The 14,725-nt window shown below is 46.7% G+C and overlaps 1 protein-coding gene across 2 annotated transcripts in view; it reads right to left on the bottom strand.

Annotated features, from left to right (window-relative positions):
• XIRP1 (xin actin binding repeat containing 1) overlaps nt 1-14,415 on the bottom strand; it is a 32,996-nt gene extending 18,581 nt beyond the window's left edge. For both annotated transcript variants that reach the window (XM_053263620.1, XM_053263621.1), the window contains exon 1: nt 14,276-14,415. The gene's annotated coding sequence lies outside the window, so the exon portion shown is untranslated. The remainder of the gene's footprint in view (nt 1-14,275) is intronic.
• Between the last annotated feature and the right edge of the window lie 310 nt (nt 14,416-14,725).

The raw sequence follows: 14,725 nt of genomic DNA, 5'->3' as shown, positions 1-14,725 counted from the left end.
TGCATCGTCCACAATTTATAGAAACTTTTTTTAAAAATTAGGATGATCTGTTGTGGCACATAGAGAAGATATATATAAATTTTACTTCAGTGAGGGGAGGCATTTTAATATCTTGTCTCTGGGCTCACTCCAACCTTGCTACGCCCCTGAACAAAAATATTTATATACTGCTTTTCAACAAAAGTTTCCAAAGTGGTTTACATAGAGAAACAACAAACAAACAAAGATAGCTCCCTGTCCCCAAAGGGCTCACAATCTAAAAAGAAACACAAGATATACACCAGCAACAGTTTCTGGAGGTATTGTGCTGGGGGTGGATAGGGCCAGTTGCTCTCCCCCAACTAAATAAACAGAATTGCCACGTTAAAAAGGTGCCTCTTTGCTCAGTTAGCAGCAGTACAAGCACCTGCCTTTTAGTTTTCATTTTATATCACACTTTCCCCCCATCATGGTACACAAGGTGGTATCCATGGGCTTCTCAGGTGATTTCTCATCCAGGCACTGACCCAACCCAGACCTGCTTAAGGCCTCATGTACCTTCAGACTGTGCCCTATGACCATGTTAGTAGAGATCTAAGGATCTGTTTTTTAAAAAACCCAAAACCCTTGGGAAATTTCATTGGCCTCAATGAAACTATTTTGGTGGAAATTGGATGTTTCCCCTGAAGAGGAGCCACCAAATTAGTTCTGAATATACCTGCAGGCAAAGTTGAATTCTTGTATGGCAAGCCAAGGCTGCATGGAAACCACCCTGGTACATTTCTCAAATCTCACTGAAACTCTATGGACATATGAAGCCACCTTCAGCTTGGTTCATCTAGCCCGGTATCATCTACACCAGGGATTCACAGCGTTGAGCCCCCAGATGTTATTGGACTTCAGCTTCCATAATCCCCAGCCTCAGTGAACTTTGATTGGGGATTATGGGAATTGAAGTCCAATAACACCTGGGGGCCCAAAGTTGAGAATTCCTACACTGTCCGATTGGGACTTCTAAGATTTTAGGCAGAGGTTTTTCCCAGTCTTTCATGGAGATGCCAGGAACCAAATCTGGAACTTTCTGCATGCAGCTTGAGCTACGGCCCCTCTGAATTCTGACCGCTTCCTTCCAAATTCCTCAAATATGATTTTGGAATTCACGTGATACACAAATGAAGAATTCCCAAATAGTTTCAAATGCCCCTTGAGTAAGATTCATGCAGCAACTGACCATATGTGACTGAATGTTTGTCTTAAACCAGAGAGACGTAGCTTCCATGAATGAATCAAGGCCATGATAATATAGGAACATAGGAACATAGGAAGCTGCCATATACTGAGTCAGACCATTGGTCCATCTAGCTCAGGATTGTCTACCCAGACTGGCAGCAGCTTTTTCAGGGTTGCAGGCAGGAATCTCTCTCAGCCCTATCTTGGAGATGCTGCCAGGGAGGGAACTTGGAACCTTCTGCTCTTCCCAGAGCGGCTCCATCCCCTGAGAGGAAGATCTTGCAGAGCTCGCACATCAAGTCTCCCATTCATATGCAACCAGGGCAACCCTGCTTAGCTAAGGGGACAAGTCACGCTTGCTACCACCTCTCCTCTGGGACCCTACCCAGATGTTGGACTATCAGTCTGGAGTTACAAGAAAGTTGCATGCAAAAGAGCGAGGCGTCCTGCTCCTATCACATTGTTTATATTTCTAGAACTCTGAAATTCTGCTGATAATAACAGCCACCAGGCAATTTCAAATACTCCAGTATTGATACTTTTGTACGATGCTGGAAATACGAGAGCTGGGACAAAGCAGGAATCTTTTCTGATGAGTACATGGTGGGTGGCCAGCCTGGGGATGATGGGAGTTGTAGTCTGACAACAGCAGGGGAGTCTCACCTTTGAGCTGTATTGTCTCCATCTGCAATGGAAACAGAGGGAGGACTGGCACCAGCTGAGACCCCCGGTTAAGTGTGAATTGAAGGGGTGGATGGATGGGGATTCAGTTCCACCCGGCAGTCCTGCCCTGTTGGAATATGCAAGAGCCTTCTTTGATGTGATTTGTGTGACAGTCTGCATTGAGTGTCACGGCATCTTAGGCATCCCAAACATGCTTCCCTGCAAGGGAAGAGGCAAGAGGCCAATCGGGGGAATTGTTCCGAATGAGACCAAACTGACCTAGAGAGCTGCTTCTGGCCCCCCATGATTTGATGCATGTTATGACCACATTCACATGAGAGGCTATAAATCGATATGTGTACTAATAGCAAACTCGGGTGACTGGAAGCAAGATGGGGCCACCCCCAAATCAGGGGGTGGTTTATATGTACTCACTGCAGATATGCAGAATTGGATATGCTTGTAAAAACTAATCGATGCCTCCCCACTCCCTCCCAGCCAAAACCAGCCTGTTGAGAACTGAGCATGCTCAGGGGTCCCTGGAGCCATGGAATGTTGAAGTGTCAACAGGAAAAACAATGGTAAAATTCCGGGTCCGGGAGGGAGAGGAGAGGAGGGGAGGGGAGGGAATCGACTTGTTTGAGCCTTGAACAGTTTATCGTATCCTGGAGATGGGCATTAGGGTTGGACAGATGTGTTGCAGGTTCCGCTTGTTTGGGGTGTTAGGGAAATCGTTCCATGGAACCAAACATAATTCTAGAACAATTACAGTCACTTCAGAAGGCTTTTCCCTCTTCAGATCCTGAGGTGTGTGTGTGTGGGGGGGGGGATTCCTGCAAGTTTCCAGCATAGTTTAGCTTACACTGAAGAAAAGCTGATTGTGGGGTGTATCAATTGACCAGCATCCATGCTGTCACCAACACACCTATTTCCCCAATTCCTGGAGCAGTTTTTTCATAGGTTTTTAAAAAAAAGGAATTGAATTTTTGTTGATTTTTAAATTCAGTAAAAAACTTAAGTCAACTAATCATATCAATTACATCTGTAACTTATCAACTCTCAACAAAAAGACCCTTTGTTGTGCAAAAAGAAAAACTATAAGTTGGTATACAAAAGACGTTTCATTATAACACACCATCCTCAATTAAGCACACAAGCACGGATAAAAACCTCCTCCGTTCCCCAGCTTTTAAGTTCCTTAGACGTGATAACACTGTTCCATGACAGGCAGAGAGATAATGAGCAGGACGGGAGGGGGCGAAAAGGAGAACCACCTGATTCTTCTCAGAGACTAATAAACTTTATGGCATCGGCCAATACCTCCTGAGAATTAATATCAGGTCTCAATTCATCAATTACATCTGCATCACAAACTTGCACATGAATAGGATGTGTGTTTTGAAGATGAAAGCATAGATTTATTTTTTTTAGATGGTGCATAGGTAGGTCATCGCAAGTGTCCAAGCAGAAGTGGGATTCCTTCCGGTGTGAGACTGGATTGGAAAGCCTCTTCTCTGCAATTTGTGAAAGTACAAACTGATATGTATATACCTATACACAAGGTGGTAGGCAACCCTGGCTCTTCAGCGATTGATGAACTACAATTCCCATCCTCCCCAGCCACGACTGCAGCCGGGCATGATGGGAGTTGTAGTTCAGCAACAATTGGGGAGCCAAGGTTGCCTAACCCTAGAGGTGCACCTAGGTAATTCTGGAGCCGGGACTTAAAGGCCTTTGGAGGGCCCCCTCCCTGCAAATTAAGCACCATCACGCTCCGCCAGGCGACCCCACCACTTGGGACAGACTAAAGAGAATGGGGGGGGCAAGGGCTGTGGAGGCCCCGGACTTCAGCCCACAAGTCCAGGAGCAAGAGCGCCTCTGCCTATCCCGGCATAATGCATCTCAGGTAGGTGGTGAAGACAGACACAAAGCTTGGGTGTGAAGACTGCTTTTTCTTCAATATCACGTCCGCCTTCCCCCTGGCCAGCCCAGCCCAGCCCAGCCCAGCCCAGCCCAGCCGCCCCCCCACCTTCAAGAGCCACGCCAGCCGCTCTCCATGACACCAGCAGCATTCCAGCCCCTCCTGTCAACAGCTCGCGTCTCTGGTGCTGGGAGTCCAGGAATCCACTTGCGTGGCCCTCCCCCCCCCCCCCCGGCCATCCTCTCCCATTTGATTTGCTGCACGATAATTTGGGCTCTGACAAAAGGCTCCCTAAGCGCCGGCGCCACTCATGTGCCGGGCCTGTGTGGGATTCTCATAGATGGCTAAGCAGTAATAATAGCTGGAGGAGAAGCCAATGTGGCAGCTTAATCAGGCCGGGGGGTGGGGACGGGCTGGAGGCTGCTGGCCCCTTTCTCTCTATGGCGGCCCACTCCGGCCTCGGCCCCTCCCTGCCCCTCCTGCCTGCTGCTGGGAGTCTTTGTTCCATTGTCAGCCCCCTGATCCTCTCTGTCCAGGCCTGCTGGAGGGGTCTACATTCCTCGCCCAGTCATCCAGTGGGAGGCAGTTCCCTGCCGGAGCCCTTTTGAGTGGTTGCAGCAGGGAACAGAAATGAGAAACGGAAGAAGAGGTGAACAGAGATAGAGGGAGGCCACTTAAAAGACCAAGCACACCGGATCTGGGAAGCTCTCCGTGTGGCTGCAGTCACTGCTGGATGAGAGGCAAAGTTAGGGAGCTGCCAAATTCCGAGTCTGGCCGTCGGTCCCTCTGTTTCAGTATTGTCCACACTGACTGGCAGCAGCTTTCCAGGGATCTTTCTCTGCCCCGTGTGGAGACGCCAGGGATTGAACCTGGGCCCTTCTGCATGCGAAGCAGATATTTCTCCACTGAGCTACAGTCCTCCTTCCCCTGCACCTATTCTTCTGAGTGAAGATATATTTATTTTATTTTATTTTTTACATTTATATCCCACTCTTCCTCCAAAGAGCTCAGAGCGGTGTACATTGTTAAGTTTCTCCTGACAACAACCCTGTGAAGTAGGTTGGGCTGAGAGAGAAGTGACTGGCCCAGAGTCACCCAGCAAGTATCAGGGCTGAATGGGGATTGGAACTCGGGTCTCCCCGGTTCTAGCCCAGCACTCTAACCACTACACCATGCTGGCTCTCTCTATATCAGCATAAATGAAAATTCTGCACCAAGCAAGGTGGGATTCTGTGACTTGTGCAAATTATGCTGCTTAAGCTTATGTTCACCATTTGTTTCTGTTCTGCATAGCTTGTTCTGATTTGTCTCATCCTGGGGATGGATGTGCAGAAAATCTGCTGAGAAATTTCACTTGCTTGATAGGAATTGAACCCAGGTCTCCCCAGCTGTAGTCCAACTCTCCAGTCACTGGCTCTGTATTGTCCATAGCCCTTTTCAGACATCCTGTGAACACGTGGGAAAGCGGAATGGGATTGTGCCCACTGTCTCTGCTCTCGGCCTCTGTGTGAATGCAGGGAGATCAGGAACGGGGAAAGTGGGCACCACACACACACACACACACCCTTTGCAAAGACCATACATGTGCATTCACATGTATTCAAAGACCGGTGTGCATTCACCACATGTCTGCAAAGACCGCACATGAGTATTATTTTGAATCATCATCTCTAATACTTGGAACTGGCAAATTTTCCCTTTGGATCTGTGCAGACAATCAAAGCTTTTGAATCTCTGGTCCTGCATAGTTGCTCTGCAAATGTAAAGGGGATGTGGAGGTGGGTGTGTGGACCCTCTCACAGCCAGACTCTTCAGAGAAAAATTAAAATTGGGTAAGCATACGAACTTTTCCATAAGGTCAATCCAGAAATGACAGGGGGGAAACATGAGAGGGAATAAAGGGTTTTCAAGGGGTGGTACAGGTGGGGCCTTGGTCTCAAGGCAAGTAGTAGCCTTTCTTTCCCCTCCTTCTTTTTAGAAGTGTATGAGGGGAAACATTTATGTTGATTTTATTCACTCACTCATTCATTCGTTCGTTCAATTTATAGACCACCCTTTCTAAGGTGACCCAGGGTGGTTTACATTTAAATCAAAAACACATAACAAAACAATTAATTTTTTTAAACACACACACACACACACACACACACACACACACACACACACTTACTTAAACCAGACTAAAATTAAAATTAAAACTAGATATCATTAAAAACCAGGCAAAAAGATGGGTCTTTAAGGCTCTCCTGAAGGCCTCCAAGGAAGACAATCCTCTTATATCCACAGGGAGGACATTCCACAACTCAGGGGTGACAACTGAGAAGACCCAATCCCACCAGATTAACTGGTGGCACCTGAAGACGGACCCCCCCCCAGCTCTTCCAAGTTTTTGCAAACTTTCGTTTACGAGGATTTTTGTGTTAAAGCATGTAAGCATTTATCTTTTAATGAAAGCTTTATTAGATTTATTACACACCCCTTTTAAAATGCCCAAACTGCTTATATATGAGGGGGATTGTGTGTCTTCCTCCTCAGTGGCGTCACAGACACTATCCAATAGATGCTTATGACAGTCATGGAAACATAAACAATTACATTACAGGAGCACTGTTTAGGCTTATACTTAAGCCTTTTCCATTTTAACTAGTATCTTCTGAAGTATCTTGAAAATCTGGAACAAATGATTTTGCCCCTGAGGGTTGCTCAAAGGGGGTGGGTGGTGGGTGGGGCGCAATGTGTGCATCAGTAGATGAGGATGAGGATGCATTCACCTCTCTGCAAACATATTACCATTGCATTTTAGTTCAGCAGAGGGGGACACAGGCTTATGGGTATCACCAAGACTTTTAGGTACAGCCAAGACTGAATTGCACAGAATCAGGGAGGGGCTGATTGGGGGGCAAGAGAAACCCCAGTCACGACAGAAGATTCGGGAGCATGCATGAAGGATAAAATTGACATATTTTCCAAAAAAGTTCCTATAAGAATCACTCAGATAAATTTGTTTTAAAAAATAGTTGCTTTTTATCTTTTTTGGAATGACAAAGTCAGGATGGCGTCTAACCATATGAATGGTTTTTCAGCTGATGTAGGTATTAAGGGGGCTGATGTTATTAGTTTGTCCTAAGCACTTTGCTTGATATAATTAGAATTAAAAAATCAGTGTGGGTTTGTTGCTGCCACTTTTGCATATCTCATAACTACAGCACTGTGATTAACACAGGTCAAATAGTCTTTTCTGTTGACGTGCATACCTAGTATATAAACCCATGGAACTGATTATAACAATAGCATATAGAATCAGTATGTTGGCCAGTGGCCAGAAATAGAAGTCCTTCTGATGAAGTATCACCTGTAGTTTTACACTCAGAGTGAACAAATTCCCCGTGTCTACCGAAAGGGCACCTTTGTGCAAGATACTTTGAGATGCTGTTATTGTGCCTGTAATATTTGTTCCAGGGTGGAGGGAGAGTGTGTGTGTGTCATGGCTGCAAGAATGTAGGGGTTCTATTCCTGGCTCAAAAATGCAAAGATGTTTCCCCCAGTGACAACTGCAAGTCACATTTTGGGACAGCGGGGAAGGGGCTTGCCTTTTGGCAGGCAACTGGTGGTTGAAGTCTGGCCTTGAGGGTTTCATTCCTGCCCAGAAGCCAGAGGGGACTAGCAACCATTTGGAATGTTAAATAGCCAGCTCAGGTGCAAGGACCGGGGGGGGGCCTTCCGCGGGGGGCTCAAGCCACTATTGTTTGGAATGGTCCTAGAGTTATAGGCTGTGTAGAGGGTGAGGTTTTTAGATGAATAGGAAACACTGTGCACTAAGGGAAGCGCAGTAACTCTATGAATAAGTAGTGTGAGAATGGTTGCTTTTGGAAAAAGAACACATCTGTTCAGGTTTTAATTGTTTTAATTGTGTTTTAATAGTTTTAACTTTTCACTTTTAATTGTTGAAATGTTTTAATCTTTTATTTATTGGCTGTTTTTATTGTTTTGTAAACCGCCCAGAGAACTTGCTGTTTGGGTGGTATAGAAATGTATTAAATGAATCAATAAATGAATGAATGAATGAATGAATAAATAAATAAATCTGCTTTTGCAGACATGGGCTGGGGGTGTTTGTGTCACCTTTTTGCGGATGCAGAAATATTCACAAAAATAAAGGCGGGGGGATGTTTGCACATCCTTATTGGGTAGTGCCCATGCCATCACTGGTGAGGGGTCACAGAGGCCGTGTATGCAGGTAACACAAACTGGAGGTGAAGGGACCTCTTGTTTCGTAAATTGTAGGTCCAAATTCGGGCAACCGCAGTTTCGTTAAAAATGGACCTGTGGTTTCCCTCCCTGAACTGCGTTTTGGACCTCTGATTTGTAGTGAGGTCTGCTGCCTGGATCTCTGGTCCTGCAGTGCCAGTGTTACGTCTGAATGCTGGGACTGCAGTCTGGTAGCTCTGCAACCGGAGTTGAGAGAGGAAGTTCCTCCCTTGCTCCAGCTTCTATTGGCTGACGGGGCTGTACTTCAGTCAAGAAAGAAGCCCCGACAACCAGTTCCCCCTCCTCTCTGCAGTCAGCCAGACTGCAGAGAAAGAGCTCTATGTTTCATCCGAATTTAGACGGGAGGGGGATGCACATGGATCCGTGGGTCCATTGGACCCACGGCTCTGCGTTACATCTGAAGGTGGCCATTTTCTGTCTTCCTGCTTGGAACAGGTTTTTTTTTAAAAAAAAATAAAAAATACAAGCATTCATATGCTCCAGGGCTGCTCAGCTTTGGCCTTCCTGCAGATGTTGGCCCACAACTCCCATAATCCCTCACTAGAGTCCTCTTCCTTTGGGGTAAATACAGGTATAACGTCTATTTAACCTGTGGTTTTTTTTAAGGGGATTGTTTAAATTCAGGCTTCTGTACAGGTAAATATGGTAATCCTCTTCAAAGAACAAAGAGAACAAAAGATGCAAATCTACTGCAGCCTTCTCTGATCACCTTTAGAACACTTTCTTATTTTCTAAAATGAGAGGCAGTATGGTATAGAAATTAGAGTGTTGGACTAGGACTAAGAGGACCTGGGTTCATAACTCCCACTCAGCCATAAAACTCACTGGATGACCTTGGGCCAGTTACACTCTATCAGCCTAACCAACCTCACAGGGTTGTTGAGAGGATAAATGGGGGAGGTGAACCACATACTGTATGTCACCCTGACCTCCTTGGAAGTAGAGTGGGGTAAAACTGTAGTAAATGAAACTTTCTCTCCCAGCATGGAGAGAGAACAATGGGGAAAGCTTCACCCATCAATTTCTAGGTGTCGTGAATTCCCTCTAACAGGGATTCCCAGATGTTGTTGACTACAACTCCCATAATCCCCAGCCAAAGGCCATTGCAGCGGGGGATGCTAGGAGTTGTATTGAACAACAGTTGTATTGAACAACAATCCCCATTAGAGGAAACACTGGTCGTGATGCTTTTATGGGCACTGGCCATTACAAAATGGCCTACTCCCAAGAAAACAGTTTTTTGTGTGAATGGGCCACAGTGTTTCTGTGTAAGCCCTCTTGAAGTAAATGGAATCAGTTACCTTTTGGAGCCCACCCACCCCCACCCCAAATTTCCTAGTAACTGTTCTATTACTTTGGAAGTGGGGCTCATCCATGTATAGAAACTACTTCCACAAACACACACAGGATTGGGGCAAAGGAATATTGTGTGAGCTGGCAAGCAAGTTGACGTCTGTGGCAGTTTCTTTCCTGGGGCAAAGAGCCATTGTGGAGGCCCTGATCTGGATTGGGACCGTGGTGGGGATAAAGCGTTAAATCCCCATGTTGCAGTTGGGATCAGGACCCCCATGACTGCTATCCCCATCCCCCACCCAAAAACCCCACCCCAATACACAGGACGAAATGACATGTTTTAAAGTGACGTCTCATTTGGGCTGAGTTTTGTTAGTGATAATGAACAGTAACACAGGCGTATCTCTTTATGAATCTCTGGAAGAGTCTAGTTCAGTGCATGATCGTTTCACATGGCTGAAACGAAGCAAGTTACCCCACCAACAAGCCCTGGTCTTTCCTTTCCACTCTAATGGTTAAAAAAATCAAAACCAATGAGCAAGCCAACCCCAAACCCGATAAAGAAAAGAGGCCTATTAGACAACAAGGAGTTGGGTAAGGTCCATTTCCAGAACATTTGATTTCTTCTGAGGGCAGGAACATCAGCCACCAGCTGCACGAGAGCTTCCTTTAGGGTGGCTCCCAGGCTTGCAAACCATGGATCGGGACCACCCAAGTGCACACACAAGAGATCTGCAGGACAGTCACGAATGCTGGGAGGCATTGACTATAGCTGGAAGGTAAGCATCAGCTAGGGAGTAGGGATGTGCACGGAACTAGTTCAGTGCTCCTTTTCTGGAGTGCTGAACTGGTCCAAAGGCCCTGCATTCAAGCTGGTTCGGAGTGCTGGGGGGTCACTTTAGGGACAGGGATGGTGCTTCCTACCTGCCCATCCTTGCCCTGCTGCTTGCCCCACACTGTTGCTCTCTTAAACAGTATGGGCACTGAACTTGAATTGAATAACTTCCAATTTGTTTTGGGTCTGAATCTGCCCCCCCGCCCCGCCAATCACCTCAGATTCAATTTGTATCCAAATTTTCCAAATCTGAATCTGAATAGATTCAGATTTTTAAAAAGGACCCGAGGGCCAAAAGAGTGGGGTGGGTGGTAGTGCCCAGTGGGTGGAAACTACTACCCAAATTTCAAAGAAATTTGGCAAAGGGGTGTTTTTTAAATGATCTTTGAAGTTGATGTGTCTTTAAGCGTTTTCCCATAGGGAATAATGGGGATTTCAGCAACCTTATAGCTCCATGTGGGGGACACCAGGGTGGCCCAGAGCAGGTTGTGGTGGGTGGTAGTACCCAATGGGTGCAAGGAAGCTACCACTCAGATTTCAAAGGAATTGGGCAAAGGGGTGATTTTTAAAAGAATTTTTAAAATTGGCATGTCTTTGGGGCAGATTCAGGGCAGAAAAGGGGTTTGGAGGGCAGAAGAGTGGGTCAGGTGATAGTGCCCCAATGGGTGCCTGCTACCACCCAGATTTCAAATATGTTGGTGAAAGGGGTGATTTTTAAAGAATTTCTGGATTTTGCGTGTCTTTAAGCTTTCCCCCCGTAGGGAATAATGGGGATTTCAGCAGCCGCATAACTCCACTTAGGGGGCACACTGGGTACACTTATCCTATTCCTCCATGCTAACAATAATTCAATGTTTGTCACTGAATCCACTCTCATTTCCTACCAGAGAATCTACTCTTAGAACACCTCAGAAACAACAAAACCCAGGGCTCCATGGGCTTGTGGGTTTGGGGGTGGTTGGCACCCTATGTGCACTACACCACCACTTTCTCTGGGCCACTCTGGTGCCCCCCAAGTTGAAGGAAGGAAGAGAACTGGAGGTGGGGAGGGCCAAGGGTTCATGAGGCTCCTGGTAAACTGTCCTGCATGGGCCACCTCAGGCCTGCATAAGGCTGCCAACTCTTATGCTCTTCACAAGTTATGTTTGCCACTTATATAAGCCCTATTCTAGGGTTGCCAGGTGCAGATGGTGAAACAAGTTGGTATCTGTCACCAAAAAAGTGGAAATAGAGGATGCTTTTCACACACACACACACACCCCTCCACTTTGCATAACATTTGCAAATGCTTATAGATATTATATATGCATATTTTGATAAAAATGGGAGAATTGGAGAATAAACTCAGCTCACCACTGTGAAGCGGATGACCAGGTGAGCTGCATGTCTGCCCAGTCTGCTAGGTGCAGAGTTCTTTCTCAGGGCTCCTGCTTCGGAACCGTAAATTCATCTCCAGGTTAGGCTTCCCACATACCCAGTCCTCTCTCCTCCTCCCCCAGGGGTCACCCAGCCTGCTCTCCGCATCCAGGCCAGCAACTTCACCTCTTGGCTCGAGGCAGGGCAGCCAGCCAGCTACCAAGCCAGCCTCTTGCTATACTGGCCCAGTGGTGCATGCACGGTCTCCCACTGGCTTGCTGTTCTCTACGACTACAAACATTTATAGACTGCTTTTCAACAGGAAGTTTCACAGTGGTTATCCAAGAAAAATAAATAATAAGATGTTCCCCTATCCCCAAAGGATTCACAATCTGTAAAGAAATGCAAGGTAACACCATCAGAGATCTGGTTGGCGGGGACTAGAGACAGGGCCTTTTTCGTTGTGGCCCCTCGGTTTGGAACGCAATCTCTGAAGAGCTTTGCCACGATCCCTCCCTCAGTGTTTTTTTAAAAAAATCTTAAAACACACCTTTTAAAGGCAGCTTTTTAATGCTCCATTTTCTGTTATATCTGATAGTTTCTTTAGCTTTTTATAATTTTCCGTTTTTAGCTTTTAAAACGACTTTTAATTTGAACCGAATAATGATTGTGGTTTTTAATCTGACTTTTAACTTGTCTGTTTAATTTGGTTAATTTTATTACTTTTATTGTTTCTTGCATTTATTTTATTGTTGTGAGGCGCCCCAAGCAGTAGTGCACTGGAGGGGCAGGGTACAAATATTATAAATAAATAAATAAGCCACTGAAGGGATGTTGTTCTGGGGTTGGATAGGGCCAGTTGCTCTCCCCATGCTAAATAGAAGAGATTCACCACTTTAAAGGGTGCCTTTTTACTCAGTCAGCAGGGGGTAGCTGCCAGTTGAGCAAAGTTAGTTCGGCAACTGCTAACTTCTCACTGCCGCCGCCACCATCACATGAAGGAAGCAAACTGTACCTGCCAGCCCCACCTATCTGTGTTCCTGCATCATCTGGCTCTGCAACGTGCCACTGAAGCAGAAACTCCCCTCTGGCTTCCCCACTGGATGGATGGTCAGTAGGATGGAAGGAGATACAGGAAGAGAAGCTGCTCATGAGAGCAAAGTGTTCGGAGTGCACAAAATGTCCCAGAACTCCTCCCCAGAACTTCGGGCACCATAACACATGCAAAAAAGTCCTTTGGTCCCCCAAATAGTCACATGTCCTCTGTAAAAGTCCCTACTTGGCAACCTGACCCTATTCAGACATTATGTTGTACATGTGTACAGATTTCAGTACACTGGTATATGTGTTTGTGTGAATGAGTATACCTGCATTCATTTTAAAAGTGAACCTGGGTACAGGTCCCTCAAATGCAGCATGCAGATAGACAGTGTACTGCTGTACCTGCATTCAGCATAACACGTGAATAGCTGTACCTGCACACAGATTTGTACTTGCGTACACTGCGTGCTTGCACGAATGCTCAACATTTTTCTTAATAGGGCTTCTGGGTACGGTATACACAGGGACAGATCTGTACACAGGTATAGTTATTCAATTATTCTGTTGAACACAATATAGAAATAAACTTGCTGTCTGGATTTTGCCTTTCAGGAGGCCTGTGTCCAGATTCACTTTTAAAATGAATGTAGCTACGGCTGTTTGCACAAAAACATGTACGTGCGTACAGACATTTGAACACAGGTAAAACATCACATTGGGTCAGAAGGTCTTAGGATATGGCTGCAAGCCCTTCTGTGGGTCCTGGGCCCTTGGCACCCCCCCACTGATGCCATCCCTAGAAAAAGGGGTGCATTGGTTCTGAAATTAATCTTCCATCTCCATCGACCTGCAGGTTGTGCTAGGGATTTGTGCCACTGAACTGCCCACAAAAATCTCCCACAAAGTCCCCCTCCAAATAGATGGTTAATCTGGGGTGGAGGTTTCCAAAAGGCATGGGGAGCTTAGAAAGAGTGAGCCCAATCCAGAAGTTTGAGAAACTTCAGGCTACTTCGTTTTTCAGCTGATTTGCAAGGGGTCATCATGTGTCGTGACCAAATGGTTGGGAGATGCCACATCCAAAGCTAGGCACTCTTTGAAAACCCACAAATAAATGGACCGGAGCCCTGGAGTTGCCAGCTGGGCAGGGTATGAAGCATCCACTAGACTGGAGGAACACATACACCAGCTCCACTTGGTGGCGGGGGGGATCCAAATGAAGTGTCCCCTCAGCATTGAGAAACTCTTATTCAGTGCATTGAAATGTTGGCTTGAAATATGCAGACCTCATGGGAAGTTGTCTTGTACTGAGTCAGACCCTTGGTCCATCTAGCTCAGGATTGTCTACCCAGACTGGCAGCAGCTTCTCCAAGGTTGCAGGCAGGAGTCTCTCCCAACCCTATCTGGAGATGCCACCAGGGAGCGAACGGAGAACCTTCTGCATGCAGGTGCTCGTCCCAGAGTGGCCCCAACTCCTAAGAGGAATGTCTCACCGCGCTCACACATGTAGTCTCCCACCCAAATACAAGCCAGGGTGGACCCCACTTAGCAAAGAGGAGAGTTCATGCTTGCTACCACCAGACCAGCTCTCTTATGAGTTTGCCCACCATGCTCTACGGACAGATTGAAACAGGGCTGGCTGCAATTAACCTCCCCTCCCCATCCCAATGCCGCTGCAAGCAAGGACTTACGGAGAGTTTCCAGCAATCCCGAATGGTCGTGTCTCTCCTATAAGTCCCAGCGTAGTGGCCTCGCCTTCCGAAAAGCCCCAGTCCTGAGAGAGTCCTGCGGAGGAGACCGGCTCCACTCTCAACACCGCCTCTGAGTCCCTTGCTGGCTCCTCGCAGCTGAGCTGGGATTATATCTGGGACTCCTGAGCTATGTTGGGAGGATGAAAAGGGCGATCTATTTTTAGGGGCTCAGCAAGTTGCTATTCCATCCGGCTGAGTCAATCATAGTTTCCTTGTAACTTGGGTTGGGAGGGGAGAAGGAATGCCAGACCCTAAGAGCACGTCCTGCAAGGCTGCATTGCCAAGGGGCCTGATTCATCCAGCGAAGCTAGGAAGGGAAGGAATGGATGTGGGGGCCAAGCAGCACGTCAGGGAGTTGGGACCGTGCCCCTGAGTCATGCTCCGGGTTGC

This window comes from Hemicordylus capensis, chromosome 6, assembly GCF_027244095.1.
Source record: "Hemicordylus capensis ecotype Gifberg chromosome 6, rHemCap1.1.pri, whole genome shotgun sequence".
In the NCBI taxonomy this organism is placed as follows: domain Eukaryota; kingdom Metazoa; phylum Chordata; class Lepidosauria; order Squamata; family Cordylidae; genus Hemicordylus; species Hemicordylus capensis.
The sequence above is the reverse complement of the archived record's forward strand: the minus strand, read 5'-3'. Positions and strand labels throughout refer to the sequence as shown.